Source organism: Podarcis liolepis (assembly GCF_965112155.1).
Source record: "Podarcis liolepis genome assembly, chromosome: 1".
Taxonomy (NCBI): Eukaryota; Metazoa; Chordata; class Lepidosauria; order Squamata; family Lacertidae; genus Podarcis; species Podarcis liolepis.
Genome location: NC_139554.1, coordinates 63,181,048 through 63,204,483, shown reverse-complemented (window position 1 = coordinate 63,204,483; position 23,436 = coordinate 63,181,048). Strand labels below are relative to the sequence as shown.

The following is a 23,436-nucleotide window of genomic DNA, read 5'->3' as shown; positions in this document are numbered from 1 at the left end:
TAGTTAGCAGAAGGATAGCAATGTTTAACTTAATTTCCTCCTGGATCCCTATGCATATAATCAGCAACTCCTTCATCCGAAGTCAGCAGCATTGTGACTGGAATGTCTATTCTCATTGCAATCTGGTATGCTTACTTGGATAAGAACCTAACAGAAATTCAAAAACCGTTTAAGTCTTTGTTCTACCAATGAAAAAATTAAAATGCAACACTAGTGCCTTATGATATAAAACGTGAGTATGCAAACTAAGGCCCGGGGGTCGGATCCGGCCCAATCGCCTTCTAAATCCGGCCCACGGATGGTCTGGGAATCAGCATGTTTTTACATGAGTAGAATGTATCCTTTTATTTAAAATGCATCTCTGGGTTATTTGTGGGGCATAGGAATTCGTTCACTTTCCTCTCTCTTCAAAATATAGTCTGCCCACCCCCCCCCCCAAGGTCTGAGGGACAGTGGACTGGCCCCCTGCTGAAAAAGTTTGCTGACTCCTGATATAAAATAAGACCACAGATGGCTGCTTTGTGTGTCAAAATACATGGGTGTGTAACTTTTTTAGTTCTAAAGAAGGAAATTAAACTCAGAGTTGCTGTTTGATCTCTTAAATCCACACTGTTGCTTTATTCAAAGCATAGCTCTTGCAACATCAAGAAAAACAGTGATTGTCCCAAGCGATCACATCGCTTCCTCAACTGGTGCACACATTTTGTCAAGATCACCAAGGTGAATGAAATAACTCCCAGAGGTATACAATGAACCTAACCACCAAAGGTCTACTCATAAATTAACAGCCTTGCTACTGCTGCCAGATCAATACCTGAATGAGACTATGTGGAGGCATTTTTCAACTAGTTAATTGAGAAGTTGGGTGTGTGGGAAGGAAATTGGATTGAATGATGTGGTGTTCAGGGGCCTGTCAGAATGTGTCAGGGGGTACAAGTGTCAATTAGGGATGGACAAGCAAGTGAAAGGTATGTCCAACAGAAATAGAGCACAACTTTTCATTCTCAAGGTGTCTTGTTATCATTTCCCATTTATTTAGTTTAAAAAGACTATGTTCCACCCCACACAGAGGAAAACTAGGCTGATCTGTGTCTGGTTAAGAAAATCTGATGACATCTAAGCTCTAAAGAAAGTAAAATGGATGTGCAGCAATTCAAGGTCCTTAGCACATTATTATTTTTCCATAATTCACCCTTTTCCCCAGAAGACTCATAAAATCCTTGAGTAGTAGTATTTCTACTTTTCAATTGGGAAACTGTATGAGACAAAGGACACAATTTCAAGTGAGCTGTCCAAGGATGAATAGTAATGATGATAAAATTGGACTGGCATTTAGGAAATTCACAACCCAAGGGTTTATAACTTCAAACATTGACTTTATCATAACCATCTTAGATATCCACACACACACACACACAATTTTTTTTGGCCCTCGCTACTTTTTCCCTCCATTTTGCATAGCATCCACACTTGAATGGCCTTCTAACTACTATCTCAAATACTCAACTGATTCTTTTGCATTCCTTTCCTTTGCCTTTGTTCCTAATTCCTTTGCATTAGGGCTTCTTCATTTTAAAGAAATATTTTAAACCAATTGCTGTTAAAATGTCGGTTGCTCCCGCTTTAACTGCCTGTTGTGTAAAAGCCACAGAAATAAAGTGGGGATGGGGACAGGTCTTTGCACCTACGATCACTTTCACAACTATTGTTCGGCAGTTCATAGCAAGGGTAGGTAATTCCCAAATCACAGCATTCTATTCATGTCACTTGCTGCTTAATCTTAGCAGTTAACTGCAGCCTGCCAACACTAGCAACCCAAAGTGTTTCGCTTAATGTAAGGAACATGCCAAAATTCAATGCTTTCGAAAAGAAGCTTATTTCCAAACTTCAAACAGAAAGGTCTATTTACAGATTCAGCTTTTTTCCGTGAGATAGTTAACATGTTTGCCTACAAGTGACAATTTGCATGGACACTCGCTTGGAAAGGGGCTCAGCCAACTGTTATACAGTGATTACTCTCAAAAGCTAGCAATTCAGGATGGGTTTGAACAGGGATAAAACCTCTACAGCCATTGACTTTCTGACAGAGCAGCTCCAATTATTATTTTTATTCAATAAAGACCAAGCCCTTGGGGGCAGGGCGGGGAATGTTTTCAAAAATTGGGAGGAGAAACTGGCATAGAAAGAAAGCTAAGAGTACATGGTTTGGGGGTTTTCTTTTTGGGGGGGGGAGAGTCCCATCGACTGCAAGAAGATCAAACCTCTCCATTCTTAAGGAAATCAGCCCTGAGTGCTCACTGGAAGGACAGATCCTGAAGCTGAGGCTCCAATACTTTGGCCACCTCATGAGAAGACTCCCTGGAAAAGACCCTGATGTTGGGAAGATGGAGGGCACAAGGAGAAGGGGACGACAGAGGACGAGATGGTTGAACAGTGTTCTCAAAGCTACCAGCATGAGTCTGACCAAACTGTGGGAGGCAGTGGAAGACAGAAGTGCCTGGCGTGCTCTGGTCCATGGGGTCACGAAGAGTCGGACACGACTAAACGACTAAACAATAACAACAAATGGGGGGGGAAAGCAACTGGGCTGATTTTCAGTGATGTGTGTGTGTGTAGGGGGTTTGTCTTCTAGTGATAGTGCACAAGCAACCAGCCACTTATTTCCAGATAAATGGTGTCTGTAGGGGATGATTTGCAGAGAACTGAGGGGGAGTTAACCCTTTCTTCCCTGTCCAATGTTTTCTCCTCAGTCAGTTTTACACCCATGTCTGTAGTGGGGCTAGAATCTAAATTGTGCAAAATTATTTGGGAAGGCTATGTTGCAAAGCAAAAAAAAAAAAAAAAAAGGGGGGGGGTTAGGGAGGGACAGGCCCACCACTTCCCAACTGCAAATGCCCCTTCTTCACCCCAAAGCAGCAGCCACTCCAGTTTAATGTTATAATGCGGCCCTCATAACTTGTAGTTCCAGCACCAGAGAAGCAATCAAGTGGAATGTTCCTCTAGGTGCATTCAGTTCAATTGGTTTTCCATTGTTACTGATGTTAACAGAAGAAGGTATTAACAGGCACCAGAAAACATGGTCTTTAGATTCAGCATTGTTAAGGGAACATTGAAAGAAGGTTCAAGAGAATTGTCATCCAGGCTTGTCAGCACTCAGTTCAAGTAGCCAATAGAAAAGAGACTTAACCAAAACATTGCTTGATACTATGGATATGGGGATGACCAGAAAGAGAACTGTATTTAGGACACCCTGGGATACTATTCAAGGTACCAAGTAATCCATTTGTTTCAGTCACTACAGCTGAGCTTTTAAGCTGTCAGCTGGAACAGATCTGGTTGCAGACGTTAAGTTTCCCATTTGTCTGGGAAACTTTCAGGAAAGCTGCATTGACTTCTTGAACAAAACTACAGCTTTCTTGGCCAATTTTTTTTAAATCTCAAGAGCTCGCTCTGTGTGTGTGTGTGTGTGAGAGAGAGAGAGAGAGAGAGAGAGAGAGAAAGAGAGAGAGAGATTTGGACAGAAAGACACACATCAGTACCTCCCCTGCCCCACCTTGCTACCCAGCATCGAAAGTGTTTGTTTTCATATAGGGGATTTTTGCACTGGTGTTATGCCATAAACACCAGCTGACAGATTTCTGGTTACAACATATAGACCTGATGCCAACAACCCAAAGCAACTAATGGTCATTCAGAGGTCTTGCTGATGAACACACTGTTCCAATTACCTCAGCAGGATGTGTGTACAATAATTACTGCCATGTTGGAATCATACACAAGATGCTCTGCCTTAAGGGAGGAGAAATGAAACTTCACTCTGACCAATATGGCACTTGTTTCCCAATGAATAGATGGAAGGTGATTCACTCTGCCTGTTGATGTAAACGTTTTGCTAAGACAATGTTCATCCTTGTAAAAATATTTTAGATCCTTCAAATCCCCTTTGGCTGTTTTATCTGTTGGCTCTGCCACCTTTATTTTGTGTTTTTATTGCTGTTTCGTGTATTTTATGGGAAGGGGTTCTTTTTACTTTGTTTGAAGCTACCTTGAAACCACCTGGAATGAAAGGCAGAATATAAATCCTATAAATAAATAACACCCAGTTCAAGAATGCTAAGAATATCAGTCTGACAATGAGGAGTCAATGTCTCTTGTGTCAGCAGGTCCTCCAGGTGAGCTTTGTAACTCAATAGGCTGGCATTGTAATCAGAATCCTGTCCAGCATAAACAGTCTCGTTCCCTAGGACAGTTGTTCTGAAGCCAGCAGCTATAGTTCAGAGACTGCCTGCGTTCCCTGGTCACTCTACATACAGCACCATCTAGAGTACCCAAGAACAGACTCAGGTCCTGGCAGGATACTTGAATGAGATATACTCAGTCTAGTTTCTAAACTGTTGCAACCTACTCAAGATCTTCTGCTGATACTCCTCTGACAGACAGAAGCTTGTACAGGTATGTGTTGAGGACCACTCTCCAAGAAATGGAGGATGAGGAAACAGTTCTTTCTCTTCCTGACAACTATGTGGACAATTAACTATCTTCTTCGCAACAAACAAACAGCTGTGCCTGATCTGAATGTGTAGATAGACCTCCACAGGTCACAGAACCAGAGTTGGGAAGGATCACAAAGATCTTAAAAGTCCAACCACTTTCCAAAGCAGGAAATCCATTGCTGGGCATCTATTTTGTGCTTAAAAACATATAATGAAGATGAGGCCACCACCTACCAGGATAGCCTGTTCGACGGTTGAATAACCCATACCACTAGGAAATTCTTTCTAATATTTACTCTTAATCCCTTATCTTGCAATTGGAGCCCTTCTGTTTGGGCCCTATTGCTTGCCTGCAGCGTTATTTAGATGTCTGGATCACCATGTCATTGTGAAGTGCTTCAGGGATCCCTGCTCATCCTTCACCTTTTGACAAGCCCCAAATACCCTGGAGGCAATTCCACTTCACCTTCACCAAATCCAATACCCACAACTACTAGCTACGTTAGGATAAGGAAAGAGATAATAGACCAGGGTGTGAGGAGAAGATATATAACTAAAGAGCAACTCTGACTGATCTCTGCATACTATGTGCTTCAAAGCCACTATGTGATAAGGGAGGTTCCTTTAGTTTTGTCTCTGCCTCCTGTCTCAAGGGCATGGCTTCTCCCAAAGGATTTAGAATTCCCCACCCCCACGGGAGAGTTTTATTTTATCTTTAAACTCATTTGATGTCTCAGGAGGAATAAGTATGTCTGTATGGAGATAATGCAAAGACTGTAGGACAGCAAATATACAGGACAGTAACAGCAAGCAAGCAAACAAAACGAAAGATTACAAAACAGTAATATTTGGAATTCTTCCTCTGTCGAAGCCTATGAAGGTTTAATTGTTTTTTAAAACCCACATTTAGTGGCTAGAGATAACTGCAGATATTGCTTTAATGATAACATTTATCTACATCTTTAAATTCACATTATAGTTCTCTGCCCCAAGGCAAACAGTGGGAGTGTAACCAAAAAACAGGTCAAAAATATGAAGATTTCTTTTTTATGGCAGTTTCTAACACACACATACCCCAATATTTTTTTAAGAAGTTAAATGATGCAGAAACATGAACAAATATTACAGTGTTTAACATTATTTGTGAGTAGTGGCAGCTTTCTTATGTGTAATCCAAAGGCCTCTCAATTCCAAGCAAGACAGCACAACTCTCACACAACTTAGCCCACAATGTATTTAGCCACCAAATATTCATTGTTCCGTCTATAGGTAGTGATGCAAATCAAATCCAAAATAATAGAATTTTAAATCTGAATGTGACGGACCTTCTGCTAAAAATTGTTGTTTTCAGACTTTCAAACTTCACACAGTGCAGTTCCTATTTCTGTCAATTAGGATCTTGAAGATATGGGGTTTCATGGAAAGTGCAGGTATGAAACGTTAACATTTTCTGTATTTGTTGGGAGGTTGAGATGAGCCCAACAGCTAAACTCTAACCACCAAGACTGTATATTTTGAACCAGCTCTCTGCAAATGATGTTTAAATGCTAATCACGTTACGCCTAAATTCCCAAGATGACATACAAAAGCAACAAAGAATGAAACAACAAGTGTAACTCTCTTCCATGGCACACCAGAGCTGGACCCCTTGTGCTTTCCATTCTTTTGCTGGCAAGCTAAGACTTTTCAGTTTACAGCCCTTTGGCCACCAGGTATTGTATATTTTATTCCCTGCCCCACCACTCTGTTTTTCTTCTTTTTGTATGTGCTTTTAAATGGTTTTGAGTGTTTCTAGTGCTGTTCTAATAGAGTTACTTAGTTGATTTGTTTAAAAAAAATATTTCTAATGATTGTGTGTATTTAGCTGCATCTGTTTCAATCTATACTGTGAGCCATTTTGGATTCTGTACTGGGAAAGGCCAGGTGTTAAATAAACGAATGCATACACACACAAAAACAAAGCCTGTGTCTGGCACATGTTCTCAAATGAAAAATAACGTAAAATTATTTGAATAGGAAAATATTGTGTCTCAGTAGGCAGCATATGCTACATCTATCCACAAATCACAGGAAGCTCAAATTTATATTGAGAGCTCTGGACACTTAGCAATTTTAGGAAAGAATCACATGCTTCAACTATGGCCAGGTTAAGCTTTTTGTTGTTCCAGGTTCTGTCAGCAGCCATCAATCTCCGAACGTAAAGAAAATGAAAAATGGCAGGATGAAAAAAAAATCCAATTTCTTTTAATATACACTGCAAGCAAACCTCATATTCTCAAATTTAACAACTGTCATTCATGGCTTCCTACTGCAAATGAAAAACCACAGAAATGTTAATTTCAAGCACCTATAGACTGTACTGTACAATTTAATTACACTATAAACTCCAAATGACATATTCAAGAGTCCAGATATTTGGAATTTATGGTCAAAAACCCACAATGGGTTAAAGGGCTCTTTAGCTAAACAGTCATATTTAGGGTACAAAACATATTGTGTAGAGCCACTGGAAGAAAGGACAATCCCTCTAGTGCCTGATGAAGAAAATGATCTATTGGTTTTTTTCCTCACCAAATTTCCCCCCAACAGATGTACACCAGAAGGACATAATGAAAAGCACACTTTTATTCTAGAAGCAGGTTGTTGAGATGTATGGGGTTGCACTATTAGCAAAATTAGTCTCAAATTTATAATACCTACAAGATTGGGAATCCTTTACCTTTTTGACACCTTACTTTTTAATAAAAAAATCATGTTAACACAAACCTCAGTTTTGGTGTTCATTTATCATAAGAAAGTATCAGAGGGTTATTTAAAGCAATTGGCAAATTATAAATTAAGACCTGATTACTAGCTTCTAATAAAAGACACCCAATTAAACATGAAAAAAAGAACGGGTTAATACTTCTCCTGCTTATGTGTAAGTTGTTCTGTTTATGGTTGCAAAATTAAAAATAGTAATAAATAATAGAACAAAAGATAACATACTGGTCTGGAGAAATTTATTGACCACTACCACTGGCTTAATTTAGTGACCATAGGTTTGAAGCAGCTGAGTGATCAATAAAACCAGCCTTGGGCATGATACCATCACACAAACAATGGAAAGGTTCTAGTCTCCTTGACTGAGAGGGAGAGCCTTCTGCTTGAGCGAGAGTCCCAGGAGGAACTTTAACTATTCATAGAACATCACAAATAGTGTGATTAAATTAAATATCACAAATTGTGATATTAAATAAGTATATCAATGTGCATTTAAGAAGACAAAAATCTGGAATAGTATATTGCCAGGGAAAAGTTAGGAAAATGACTAGCACTGGTTCAGAAGAGAGATGCAATGTGGTCAATTTCAATGTTTGTCCCGTAATATAATTTTACATGTGATATAATACCACTTGTGTGGTGACATAAACCAGTACTTCTGAATGCAAATGCAGCCATATTTTGAAGAAGCATGAACGTGCTTTCTATTATTCAGTTTCACTTGAACACTCTGAACCATCTGCTTTGACCCAGCAAAATGCTATAGTATCAACTGCACAATAACTTCAACCAATCAACCAACCAACTCTTCTTTGCAAGATGCAGCTAAGTATTGGTCATTACATAGAATGAAGCAATTCCAAAACTTCAGATCTCCAATTGATGAATACATTCTTACTCATTTCTCCCAACTCACGAGTGCAATCCTAAGAATGTTTCTTTTGAGACAGGTTCAATATATTCAGTGGAGGTTACTCACTAGTAAGTGTTTTTAGGATTGTAGCCTTCACTTTTTCAAATATATGGGATTTATTACCAAGCAGTAATGCAGTATTATTCAATTTACACATCATTCTGGAAACATTCTGGCCATGAACAACAAGTCTCCTGCATAGTTAAGTCCCATTTTTATTTAATCACATCAATTCATATTAATATTGCTAAATGTTCCTTACATTTGTGCTAATTTAAAATGCATCTGTGCATTCATCAGGGTGTAAAAACTAATTCTGATTTTTAAAACAGACAGAAATATTAAGGGTTCAGAAAGTAGATGAAAATGGACTGTCAAAACAGGATCTTTCTTTCCACACCTACATATTCAATTGTTTGAACATATGACTCACACTTGAGCTTGATTTACATTTTGTAAGACTGTTATAAACACTCAGACTAGTATAGAACTTTTATTATCTTCTCTAAAATTGGACAACAAATGTTACCAAGTTTTTCTTCAACTAGCAAAACGCATTTACACATCCCACCCCCTGCCCCACATCATAAAATGTTAACTCTTCAAGGAGGTCTTTTCACAAAGGTCTTTTGTAAACTTCTTCATAGTTTTTGCCTCAACAGTTCTGTTGCTACATATGTATACCCTTAGCATAGTTAGTGGTAGTGCTGGATGAATCAATGAATGATAAAAGGACTATGCCTCTTACAAGGTCTTTAGTAATTGCAAGAGGTGCCTAAGCTGCCACAGCAAACCCCAGGTTAAATTAAATCCTTACAAGACAAGATGGTGAATATTTTTGGCTATGGGAATCTACAGTGAAACACAATAATAGACAGTGCACTCTCAGATCTTTCCAGTCTACTCCTTTCAACCTAAGTTTGCTCAAAAAAACCAAGTTCCCCAGTTCACCTTTAACTAGTGCATAAAAACATGGTGCAATTCATTTTCAGTAAAAGTAAAATCCGATTCTCTTTAAATGAGACTAGTTAATGATATCAGTGTGCAAGGTTTTCAATAGAAATCTTGTCATTTCAATTGGAAGTTTGTGGTAGGGTAGACTGACTACTGAGAACAGGCATTATTATTTGTGTACCTACATAGGAACATCTAGAAAGCAGTTACAGTATCTCTCTCTTCCCCTTTATCAATAGATTTGTTAGCAAGGTTTTAGTTGTATCCACAACAAAGCCATTTCTGGCAAACCAAATGCACCACACACACACACATACACACACACACACACACACACACACTTTTAAAACAAAGGTGAAATATATACAAAATACTACTTTTCAATCTCTTCTTTACAAACTCTGTAAAAATATAAAATGCTTCTACAGCAGGGTTTCCCAGGCTTGGGTCTCCAGCTGTTGTTGGACCACAGCTCCCATCACCCCTAACTAGCAGGACCAGTGGTCAGGGATGATGGGAAGTGTAGTCCATAACAGCTGGAGATGGGAGCACTGAGAGTAAGGCTCCCTTTTTAAATAGCAATTTAAGCCATTTTTTCCCCAGAAAATAAAACCACATGTGTGAAAAGGAGTAATAACCTAACTTTTTAAAATCTAAAGTCTCTGAAATGCAAATAGGGTAGGTGATTAAATTTGATGAGAATTCCACGTATTATTGCGGGCTTCCCATTTTGTCCCTTACAAAAAACCTTTTTGTTTTGATGACTTTCCAACAAGATTTTAAATAAATAAAAAGCTGCAGTCAGATGAGTTCATTAGGAAGTGATGCGTGAACTGGAAAAACTTACAGAGAAATCAACTCCCTAGGGAATTACAGTGAACAGTCACTTCTGCCATCTCTCTTGGAATAAGCATGTCACTGTGTTAAGGATGTCATTCTCTGTAAGGCTGCCAGGCATACAGGTGCAACAGGAAGAGGGAAAAGGTCACTGCCTTGCCCACTGTTCAAGACATTTTAAAACCTGATACACAACATTATTTATTTTATACCTCGACATAAAACATTGTGACTGAGCAGGATATAGCCTTTCTCATGAGGTCCTTAACAATTCAGTAGCCTCCAAGTGCAAGGAAAACTGCCCTGTCTTTCCATTTTCATCTGGCAACAGGTAGGTTCTCTGCTTTGGCATAAAACAATCCCAAATTTTCCAATGGCAAAACATGGCTAATGTAGTTATTATACAACATCTCTCCAAGCTGGTGTCCAGGAGAATTTGTTTCCTGACAATCCCTTGCATATTGGCTTTCGCAAACATGGCAAACCTGCTTCTCTGGCAGAATGTAACTGATACAAAAGGGGGGGTACTATTATCTGCCAGAAAAGGCATTGACCATTATTCTGAGCTGGATTTGGAACCAGCAGTTCTAAAGTGCATATGCAACTCTGTGTTCTAATATGCTCCCCTCCTTTCTTTTATATGCAGAGGAAGGTTTTTGAAACCGCACAGCAAAGTCTTTTCGCCTCCTGGATTCCAAAAGAGGCAGGACAGGAATCCTACTGCACAGGAAAAATGACTGCTGATCTACCATAATGTATCTTTATTAGTCAGGTCAACAAAAGCCACGGGGATATTTTAAACGTGAAATATTATGAACTCTGTGATGACCATATGAAAGATAAAGGGTGTGCGGTTTTAAAAATAAAATCAGAAGCATGAAACACAATTCCAGAAGCTAAATTTTAAGGAAGAGGAAGGAAGAGTTGTGCTCATGTTAAGATGGGTGTCAAGCACTGATCCTCACTTTTGCTTTTGTAAGAGGGATCTTTAAAGCTGTGTCTGAAATCCTTGACATTCAACATTAAATGGACACAACTCTTCCTTCCAAGAGTTTGATGGAACCAAAAGTAGCATTAATTTCTCCAGTGGACAAAACATCTTTCTTCTGAATATTTTCTTTTATGTATTATCAATGGGCAGCATTCAATGAAATAATTGTGGCTAGCACAAAGTTTAGCACTAGCACAACAGGACTTTGCCTCTTCTCTTTCCAGTACTTTGCTGGAGGGTTAGGAGAACCCCAGGGACAGATTTTAGAGGGTGCACAGGGGGAGGGGGAGAATGTTCTCTTGCACAGGGAGAAAACCTTGCACTGGTGGAACCAGTGGTGCAGCGGGATGTTGAATGCAAGCACTTATTTACATCAGTGGTTCTCCAAAAAGGGAAGTGGGAAACATAAGGGCTGTGAATGTGGGGCTGAAAGCCAACAGATGAGAACATGATGTGCTGAGACTGGCTAAGGAAACCAAGGAGTCCCAATTTTCCTTGATTATCCCTTTCAAACAGGCAAACAGCAGAACAAATTTAGATTGTGGCCCTTTAAAGTAGATAAACGTATTATATCATGGTAAGATTGGTGCGTCATGGTAAATTCATCAATGATACAACTTGGAACTAAACATAGCATTTTATACCTTAAAGAGAGAAACTGAAATAACTCATTTTTGTAACCAAGACCGACGCCTTCAGATCATATCAGCTGTGCTGGCAGAGCATTATATGAAAGACGGTGCTACATAGGCCTGAGAGACGGGATTTGAGCATCATGCATATATGCAACGTGCATATTTCAAAATCCCCATGAGATACTGAAAACCAGGCAGCAGGAAAATCTGTCTGTTGCAGCTGATGTTACATTTGGAAACAATGGCATTATCCTTCATTTTCAAAATACAAACAGACTGACAGTGGTAAACAAACACTTAAGAGCAATCTCTCTTTCCTTCACACCTTGATAAGCAGATGGCCCCTCCAACCTCACACTGAATGGAATTCACACACCGTCTAAAGCCCCAAATTATCTGTTTCCTAGTGTGTGCGTTTAAACTAGCGAGGCATAAGCATCATACTTTTTTTTTTAACACTATTCACCTATTATGCAATGAGGCAAAACAAAGAAGACTTATTTCCCTTTCCTGTGAGCCAAGTTTTAAAAACCCTATAGCAGAGGTGGGCCGTTTTTGGATAGTGGCAGCCTAGTCGCCAGTGGTGACTAGTGGACCCTGTACTTGGTAGGGCAGAGTGGTCAAGGAGGTCGTGGTGGTGCAGACATGAGGGTCTCCTTGGTGAATATGATGGCATGATGGCAGCAGTAGTTCAGCAATATCTGGAGGGCCACAGGTTAGCCACATCTGTTTTGAAGTCACATAGGTTTAGTGGAAGTAATAGGTGCACACAAGTATCTCACTTAGATTTGTGGATTTTAAAGAGTTTAAAATTTATGATTGCATCATGCCCTATTATTTATTTTAAAATGAAAATACAGAACTATATATCTTTTCATGCAGGCTAATGGTGCATATAGTCCTCACTGATAAACAAAACTGAGTGTGGAATTCCATATTCTATTTCACCCTACTGCACTATTTTAAGTTGTTCCCCCCCCCCCGCCCCGAGTCTCTACTTCAAAGCATACACATGATCAGTTTAAATATAGAAATAGAAGTATGTAAAGGCAAGGTAAAAGCAACTGAATTAATTCTATCATGATTGAGAATTTACAGTGATTCTATTGCTGAGATGCCACATCTTTAAAACTCTATAGAAGGCCCCTCTCCTTCTTTCTATATTGAGAAAGAACTCTAATTGGCCAAAACCAGTCATAAAAATTTAACTCTGTTTCTGAAAACACAAGTGCCAAGGGGTAATGCATCACTAATGGTTTCCAGTGGAATAAATAGCAGTTCTGACGTCAAAACTTTGTTACACTCCAATAACTGTCTCACTTGGGGTTTCAGGTACAGCGAGTTACATGTCAGTTTTAAATAAAGATATAAAAATAGAATGCATGGCAAACCACACTGTCATTATGCCACCTGACACTATACAATTTGTGGCCAATAAATAGTTTGGAAAGGAGGCAGATAACATAAAAATAGTATTTTCAGGCTCATGAAGCCCCTCTCCTCATGTTGAGTTTTGAGCTTTTAGATTACTCCACTCCCTCAAAGGTTATACTGTTGCATTTTACATTTAAGGGTCTCAGCAAAAATGGAACAAGCAGTATATTGGTAAGCTAGAATAGTTTTGAGCCGGTTTCCTACCCAAACTGAAAACCACATCATGCCTCTAACTAACGGTTTTGCATGTGTGATTGTGTATGTGCACGTATAAGGGAGTAAGTGTAAATGTGGACCCACAATAATCTGCAATGTATGGAGTAGAGAGTTACAAAAAACTTCCTCACCCAGTTGGCCCCACAAAACTGGCCAGCTACACTGCATTAAGCAAACACAAAGTCAACAGGGGAAGAGGCAGGTTTTCTAGACAAGGGGAAACAGGATCCTTCCAACCAGTGATGGCTGGCAGAGCAGCACAAGCATTGCTCACCAGGCATCCTGGTGCTTTGCACTACTGCCAGTTACCAAGAGGGAGGAGCAAAATGGGGAGCTTGACACAAGTGCAGTGGCAGGAACGATGGATTGACTCCACTGCTGCGCCTACCCTGTACCCCCACTGCCTTCCCCTCTTTCAGTAATCAGCAGCAATGGGAAGCCAGGGGAGAAGAACCACACCACTAGTCACTACTTCTTCCAGAGTACAACCGTACTAAGCAGCTTCCGAAACAGTGTGCTTCCAAAGTATATTGAATCAGCAGTATATGTCCAGCCAGTTCCATTGGCATGAATGCATTACTCTTATAAGCACACTAAATTAGGAGACATAATAAGCTATTATGCAACAACACCAATATTATAGCTTTAAGTCATAAGTGTATAAAATACTGCAGCAGTACACTGAAATACAGTGATCTCCAATGAGAGCATTGATTTGCATATTCAGGCAAATAGATCAAAAGGAATATTCTGTCACCTGATATTGCATATGTGCATGAATGATTCAATGCTTGTTCCATTTGTGGAATGACCTATGTACAGTCTCTTAAAACCGGTTGGCTCTGAAGTTGGGACATACGCTAACCTATTCATAAGACATCGCACACATGCATATTTACCATGAGATAACAACAGACTCTTCTCCTAGTTAGGAAGAGAGTTTTGCAAGCCTACTCTTAGGTGACAATGCAGTGATGGCTTGCTACGGCGCAATTGTAAAGACATGAATGGAACTTTTTGTAAGACTATTTGGGACAGATTGTTGAGGGGACATGAGCAGACCGAGGTAAGTCAGTGGAAGAGCACAAAGAAGAAGACTGCAGTAGTCAAGGTGGGAGAGGACCGCGGATGCTTCAAAGATTTCTCTTCGACAACAGAGAGGAAAGGCTGTTTTCTGTAATGTTGTAAAGGAAGAAGCAGCATCATTTGATGACATACTAATTGAGGCGGGAAGAAGAGAAGAGTCAGAGAAAACTAATACGTTGTGTCTGATCAACAGGGTGGATAGGTGACAATGGGAAGAAAGATGGGAAGTTCAGTCTTGAGAATATTGAGCTTGAGATGATTATAAAGAATCCAAGTAGAAATATTGACTGGACACCTGTAGATAAGAACTGTAAAGATACCTTTGGATTTGGCAATGAGGCACTATAAAAGGTTAGTGGGACAGTATTTACTCTTGCAGAAGCCTTGCTGTTTCTGCTTCAGCAGGGCTTGTTGTTCTATATGTTTGGCAATTCTCTCTGGAATGCTTTCCACCAATTTCCCTGAAATAGACATTAAGACACAGTAATTGTCTGCATCCCCTTTTAAAAACTGGTGTTACATTGGCCACTTTTCTGTCTCTTGGAACAGCATCTGCTCCTGAGGGCAAGTTACATACAGTGGTACCTCAGATTACATACGCTTCAGGTTACAGACTCTGTTAACCCAGAAAGATTACTTCGGCTTAAGAACTTTGTTTCAGGATAAGAACAGAAATCGTGCAGAGGCAGGGCAGTGGCAGCAGGAGGCCCCATTAGCTAAAGTGGTGCTTCAGGTTAAGAACAGTTTCAGGTTAAGAACAGACCTCCAGAACGAGTTAAGTTCTTAACCCGAGGTACCACAGTTTTTCGGTTAGAAGTTGGAAGACCAGGAATTTCATATTTGAGTTCTTTCAGAACTTTTGTTACCTTGAAGCTTTGTCAGTGAGGCTGAGGTGCTTCATCAGCTGTTCTCTTGCTTGCACACTTGGGTGCTATCTTAGATAGTTAAGTGCATTGTATGACATTCCAAGTGACCAACTAAGTTTTTTTTAAAATGTACACGTGGCTTTGTGCAGGGGTTCTGTTCCCACCCCTATGCGTGTCAGCTGAGCATGCATAAGCGCACCCAGCCTGTTCAGCTTCACCCCTGCTCTGCCCTCTTCCAAGTCCGAAAGGACCCACGCATCCATTTTCATTCATCATGAGACACGACCAGAATTATTTTCATCAAGAAAATTCAGCGACAGCTTACAGAGGCTTCACAGCAATTTTTAAAAGCAATATGCAAATACTAATACACGTTGCCTAATTTATTTAGTATATTCATTAGCCACCATGCACCCTATTAACTATTCATGCAACTCATCTTTAAACAGCATGGCATATTTTTTAATTAAGGATTGCGAGCTCAGAGTGGGTTGAACTCTCACGGCCCAGCAATTCTACCCCCAAATAATAATGTCCTACTTGGGACATTTTGCAGGGTATGTTTCTTGTAAAGCTTTTTTTCTTTTTAAGTTTCATATTATTACCTTTGAAATTATTAAATTGCAAGCAGCAATATTCTACAAAGCACTGATAACAGTGACATACATATAAAATATGCAGCAGTTGTATTTCAAATGCCAGCAGTCATATTTCTTCTACTTAAGAAAACCCTGATCAATCAGCAAAATACTGTAGCTAGGTAAATAATGAACTACTCTTATTTGTTGTTCTGGGTTTTTCTGTTTTCTAATCATCAGTATCAGCTGCACCACAGGATCCCTTTGGTTATTTTCCTGATCGATCTCAAGCCCTTGGGTGACTTGTTAGCAAGATGCTTTGGAAATAAAAAGTGACGCAAAAGATGTGCAAACGCCTTATTAATCGTTAACTTACTTCTACCTCCAAGCCACCTGCTGTAGCTCCTAAGTTGATTATGGGGCAAAAAGACGTCAGAAAGCTCAAGAAGGTTTGTTTTAGTACTGGCTGCATCAAGCATTTCACCCCAAGATACTATCTGAATTGTCATTCAAGCTTCAAATGTTCACAGGATCTGACCTTAGAATTTAAGAAGTGCGTCAGTTCTGCAAAAAAACAAAACAAAACCCTGGCAATTAGTTGATCATTTATAGCAAAGAGAAGAAACTCAAAAATATATTGTGTCTTATTTTTAAATGCCAGCTGTTCGGTTGTTAAAAAGAGCTTGAATAACCAACTTTATTTTGCAGGATTGTTTTTTTTGTTTTAAGTTAAAGCAAAGTAAAACACAACACTCATGGTTATCAAATTATTATTTTTTAAATTACTAAACTTTTTTTTTTACAAAACCAAAACAAAGTCCACCCACATAAAAATATGAAACCAAAGCCAGGATCAGCTTGTGCTTTTATTTGTAAAATAATAATATCCGCATATGTAAAATAAAATGCAGTGCTCCGAAGTAGATTTGTACCAAAAATCATAAGCCAGGTGGGTGTTTTTTCCTGGGGAATCTGCGCTTCTCAAAAATGAATTAATTCAATCAAGCACTTTGTCTACTTGAAAGGAAGTTCCACTATGTGCATGGAAAGTGGGGAAGCCACAGAATGAGTGTCGATGCAACTGCAGGCAGCTGGGCAGACCAACTTTTAGTGATTCTGCACTAAAGAATAGAAAAATGCAACAATGTTTCTGAAACACTGAGCTGCCTTTAGTTATTGATGCTATTGTGCTTACTCCACTAACTATATTTTCCTCAGATTCTTCTCCACATATTAGTTTAAATTTGTAGCAGCCATTGAAAACAAATTCAAAACAATTACGGTATATAACTTGTTACAATGTTTTACAACTTGTTCCTTTGGAAGTTTTACAATACAGTATGTAGAAATTATGCTAGAAGTTGGCAGGGAATTTCGGAGTGTTGGGTGCAGAGCTCCCTCTGGATATAACCAGGCTTGAGTTTTGTTAAATAACTTCTACTTTATATAATTCTCTAGAACCTATTCATTCAGATTAGGTATACAGTGGTATCTCGGGTTACATACGCTTCAGGTTACGTACGCTTCAGGTTACAGACTCAACTAACCCAGAAATAATATCTCGGGTTAAGAACTTTGCTTCAGGATGAGAACAGAAATCGTGCGGCAGCAGTGGGAGGCCCCATTAGCTAAAGTGGTGCTTCAGTTTAAGAACAGTTTCAGGTTAAGAACGGACCTCAGGAATGAATTAAGTATGTAACCAGAGGTACCACTGTATGGTTGATTCCCCAAAGATTAAACGGAATGGGTATCCCGCCCCTCCTGTGCTTTCAATTTATGTGTTTGCATTAAACAAGCCCTCACTTACTATCAGTCTATAAATGGGATTACTACCTTACAGCTAGCCATGGTTTGCTGAAAACCTCTCCTGTTGATAAGTGGCTTGTAACAGCAGGAATCATCAGGAACTCATAGCTAAGGTAACATTCAAGTCTCATCATTATTTTATAGGCTACAGGCTTCAGTCAAGTTGGGCAGAGCCAACCCAAGATTGGGCTGCCTAGGGAAAACTGAAGCTGTACAAAGGGCAGGTCAGTTTGCAAGAGGGCTTTCAAATAGCCTAGGACTAAGAGCACTTTCTTTGAATGCAGGTGCCTGTTCCTAGGAGGGACACACACACACACACACACACACACACTGTTAAACTGAGCAGGGCTAAACCCTCCCTCACCAATAGATGAGCAGAGAGTGCAATTCTGCTGGCTACAGGGGTCTGCTTCACATGGAAATTGTTGTGAAAGCAGCCCTAGCAGGATTGAATCTCCCACTCTCTGAGGTCAGCAGACACAGTATCGCCCACCACCTCCTGATGGTATCTTTAATTAAGGGTTTATAAACCCTAATTAAACATTAGTCCTGCCCCCAATTTGATTCAGGGCTGGCTCCAGGGTGGGTGTTTCCCAGATCATATTGGGAGGGGAAAGCATAAGGATGGATGGAAGTGGTTGTATATAAAGCATTCCATCAATGGTTTGTTATATCCCATACTCTAAATTCAGTTAGTTTCCTATAGACAGAATCTAGTAAGTCTTTTGAATAATCACTTGACAATTGACATTTCTGATTCACCGAAGTCAAGATCACACTGAAACACACATTTATATGAGAAATAGTATTACTTATTCTTACTTGTGAAGTTACCTGTTTCTCTGTTTGCTGTCATTTGTTTATACTGTGTATATAGCATTAGGGCCAGAGAACAGCAACATTGCCTGCAATGACTAAAAGCTTTAAGAACCTTGGAATTCAAACTAATTTATATGTACCTTTTATTGTACAGGGCAAAGAAAGCCTTAAGTGAAAGTATGTGGCCATGTATATAACCCCCAGAACTCTTATTATAAAAATGGGCATGAAAAATGCAATGGGTGAATTTAAAGTAACAGTTACTTGGGTGAACATAATCATCTGCATTCCAGCCCAATTCATTGCATCTTATAGTCCGATACGAATCTGGTTGAAGCCAGTAGGACATTCCAAGTCTATGAGGTATACAATTGCAACGTACATTTTAAAAACAACAACAACACAAAAAACATCATCAGGCAAGGGTTTTAAAGTGTGCAATCCTCTTTTAATGCTATCTAAGTTGATGGGCATCACTGCCTCCTATGGGAGCAAGTGCCACAGTTGATGCACCGTAGGAAGAAGTACTTTCTTTGATCTGTCCTGAATCTTCCAACATTCAACTTCATTGGACTTCCAGTTTTGAGAGGGAGAACAACCTTTCTCGGTCAATATTCTCCATGCCATGTCATGTAACCTCTTATGTGCCTTTTCTCTAAACATTCCTCATAGAGCATCGCTACATCCCCTTGATCATTTTGGTTGCCCTTTTCTGAACCCTTTCAAGCTCTACAATATCCTTTTTGAGGTAAAGTAGCCAGAAAAGTACATAGAATTTCAAACACAGTTGCACCATAGATTTATATAGCAGCATTACAGTATCAACAGTTCTAGTTTTATTTATGTCTACTCTCTAATTGATACTGCAGTAACCTCGGCAGGTACAACTAGTCCCAGGCAGCAAAGAGAGTTGCATTCAAGAAATGATGGCTAGGACAAAGGAGCCTCGCTGAAGCGAAAACATACCAAAATGCCAAATCAATGTAAACAGAGTTCCAATTCCAGGGCCATTTCCCACACATCTAGACTTTTATAAACCACCTATCTGCTCCCATTTATGATAATGTGTGAAACACATTCTCCAATTGGAAAATATATGGAAACAGGCATAATTCTAATTACATATACAGTAGTAAGAACCTTGGATAATTAGACTGAAAATTTAAGACAACACAACACGAAGCACTGAGGAAGCTACAGTGAAATTATTTTCTTCCAGGCAGAATTAAATAGCCATACTTGAAATCTTGGCAAAGTTTAAGAAGCTTTTGAGATCTCCCTATCTGAAGGAAAGTGCAAGAATATTTCTTCAGTATTTTTCTGATTTCAAGAGGGTACTAACTAGCACATTCTGAAATCCAACACAGTCGAGGGCTTGGTGACTCATCAGCTGAAGACAATACTAAGGCCAGAACTGGTTCATTCGATGTTATGAATGGAAATGAAGGAAGAACAAGTTCAGGACTGATTCAGTGTGAAGCACATAACATATAATACCTGACAAAAAGGAAAAGGGGAATAATGGCCAAACTTCACATTAAATGAATGGTAGGAAATTGCTTAACTACTTGCATAGTGCTTAAGGAGAAAGTCATCATATATTTGGCTTCTCACTTAGGAGATTTTTCATAGTACTAACTCAGGAGTCTTCCCCACATATGGTTAAGGAAGTTTTTAAACAAAAACAGTATTAGAGTCATTAGGCAGAAGGGAATGGCAAGTATTAAAGGGGGCATATGTTAAGCAGTTAAAGACCTTTTCTCTTTCTTTCTCTCTGTCTTTCTGAAGTGCAAGGCTTTGTACCTACAAGGAAGTCTAGTGCAAAAGACGTACCTCTTATGGGCAGATGTGTGAAACAGTTGTCCAGAGATGAGGGAAATATGCCCACTCTATATATGCACAGAAACATTCCCTAACACTACTTCATACACACATTCCAGGTATGAAGCCTGACACTGGAAATAAGCTCGAAATGGGTTTTCATATATTCTGGATCAGAAAAGGAGCCCCATTTTTATTATGAGCACCCCTTCTTTAAGACATTCCCTATTATGGACTGTTGAACATACATGCTATGTAATGTCCATTTGCAAGTGAAACCTCCTTGTTCCAACAGGCTTTTGGGAACTGACTGCTTTTAATGGAAGGGTTAGTATCATGCTGTTTTTAATGTAATCATTTGTACGTTTAAAACAGATTTTATATGTGTATATAGTTTTAATTCTATCACAGTTCAATTGTTTTTTAAATTATTGTTTTGTCTATGTTTTTAGCAATTCTCATTTTTATTTGTAAGCTGCCTTCAGTCCTGTCAGGGGAAAAGGCAAGGTATTAATAAATACTACTACAACAACAACAACAACAACAACAACACTGTCAATAAGCCACCACTGCAAAGGCAGTTACCAGCTTTGGAACAAGGAAAGATATTAAAAGAGCTTCAAACTGTGATTAATACCCTAGCTTGTTCAGAAGCTGATAACCATAGTTTCCCAGTTGAGACAAAACAGAAACTTATGGTTAATTAAAGACTTCCTGGTTTGAAGGGAAGAACAAAGGGGATGTGTGCATGGGAAAAAAGGTGTGTTCGTATCTCAGTTTATTAAGCTGAGATATAATTGTTTAGCAGGACTAGAATCTAGTAAGCCAATTATTTTTAAAGCTGATATGTTATAATTCTCTGACTTGCAAAGAGCTCCAAACAAATAAATAATTTGAAAACTAGCACTAAGAAACAAAGTATCACAAAGTGCAATATATATGTTTGGTCACGAGTATCTATACTAGTTGAGGTAATTCCGCCTCTTCTCTTCAGAAACTGGGAAACCATGTTCTGATACAGAGCTATAGGACCTCTTACAAAGTAATTCAGCATTCTCAGGGTTCTATAGGGGACCTCTAGCAAGAGAGAGGCAGACCTGATTACATTAAACCTCAGTCTTGTAAGTTCTGGCTGATGGCAGCATAAATCGCTGTCAAATTCCACTACTACAACCAACAGGAAAATTTGATATAAATTGGATTTTTTAAAGAGGCTTGCATGATTCACAACGCAGTACTATATAGTCATTTTGCAGTGTTTCTCCAAGAGTTACTCAAAGAAGGAAAGAAAAAGGCAATTTCAAGATGACGAGGAAAAAACCTTGAACAGCCCTGCAACTAAACTAACATTATATCCAGTTACTTCCATAATATAAACAAGTTCTAAACTTTGGTACAGTCACTATTTGGGGGGCAGGGGATAGGTGCCCAGCAAAAAGTGCATGCATTCTAGTCCCTCCTAATTTGGATTGCATGGAGGTGGGGAAAAGGTTGCATATATTATTTATTGAACAAGTTCAGGGTTTCCCAAACTTGGGTCTCCAGCTGTTTTTGGACCACTACATCCGTGACCACTGGTCCTGCTAACTAGGGATGATGTAGTCCAGCCCTGAACTAGAGACATGATGTACACCATGGATGAGGAGCAGATGCAAGGCCAAATGCAACCTTCCAGACTTCCTTATCTTGCTGTTTGGACTCACCACAGGCCATGCCCCTTACTGGCCCTGCTTTGTACCCCCTTGCATGTTTCTGCCTGGTTGGAATATGTCCTTGAACTCAGATAGAGTTTCTTGCCTGCTTGGCTGAAAGACTGAGGTAATACTCACTTTTGCCTCTGGCCCTGATCACTACTGGTGGTTGCCACTCAGAAAGGCATATGAAACGTGGACTGGAAAAGGTTCCACACACATTTTACACCACCACTGACCCATGGCCCTTTCTTTTAGAAATGATTAAAATTGTGATGCACCCCTCAAGGCTTTCTTCCTGGTTATTCACACAATGATTTGTAAGGTCAACTACACAAACCAGTTTTGAAAGACAAGTATTACTAGGCGACAAGCTGAAGAGACAGTTCTGCACAATGTAGACATCTGGCCTGCAATTATTTCTTCCAAACTGAGGCCACATAAAGATTTCAAAAGCCAATGTACTGAACATGCACATAGAGAGGCACAAAGTTGAATTGTAGGCGTTCCCTCTTGCGTGTCTGGGTTTGTATTCTAAATTTTACACACACACAAATCAGAATTCATTTTGTTGCAGTAAACTTAATTTCACTTTGAACCAAAGCACACACATTTTAGGCAGTCAATATATATGATGAATTTATTTCCTCCTTTATCTAAGGTATGATTTCATTTCCAACTGAGTATATTATAACAACTTGACTCCACTGTGTAGGATCTGCGTAGGTTTCTCATCCTTTCAAGTTTGCAATGATACTAACATAAGTGCTAGATTGCAGGCACCTTTTGTAACCTTTCACTTTCAGTGGCTGTAAGAGGCTTTATTTGTAATATATATTGCAACTGACAGAATTCTATTTTGCTCTGGAATCTTTGCAGCAATTCCGAACTTGTAGGCTTCCCCCGAATGCACGTCAAAGGATTCCTACCCACACACTGAATACCTAATAGGGCCTGACCCATTTCCTTTTCTTATTAAAACAGCACTGCATCTTTAATGAAGACCACAGCTAGAAAAGAAAAAAAAGAAGGGCTAAGCTTGCTCAAAAATTATGAGTCTTTAAACTCCAGGAAAAACCCAAAGCATTCCATGCCGTAACAAATCCACATACAGCATTAATAACCAATTTGGTTGTAAACAGTATGCTATATGACTCTGCCACTCTCAAAAGATGGGAGAGTCAACAGCTAACACAGGTTTTTGAGCAAGAAGTCCGAGACTAGACAGAATCTGAGCAGTGAGAGCAGACACTGACTAGAGGCCTGGATCAGCTGGCCTGAAGCTTGGGCAGGGGCCATCTGGGGTGGAGTTGTGGGAGTAAGGTCCTACTACTTCTCTTCGAGGGAAATCTTGTGCTCAGAGTCTGGGTACGGGTGGGTCCTGATCTATACAGCCAATTGGAAGCTGAAGAAGCCAAGCCAGACGTTTGGCTTCCAAAAGAACGTTTGCAAACCGGAACACTCATGTCAGGGGTTTAGGAGCAGAAGCACGGGCAAGGGAGGAAACAGAGAGCGAAGGGGAGGAAGCAGAAG

The 23,436-nt window shown here is 39.6% G+C and overlaps 1 protein-coding gene across 4 annotated transcripts in view; it reads right to left on the bottom strand.

The window, feature by feature from the left end:
* METTL15 (methyltransferase 15, mitochondrial 12S rRNA N4-cytidine) overlaps positions 1-23,436 on the bottom strand; it is a 94,324-nt gene that overhangs the window by 15,827 nt on the left and 55,061 nt on the right. The gene's annotated exons all lie outside the window — the stretch shown is intronic.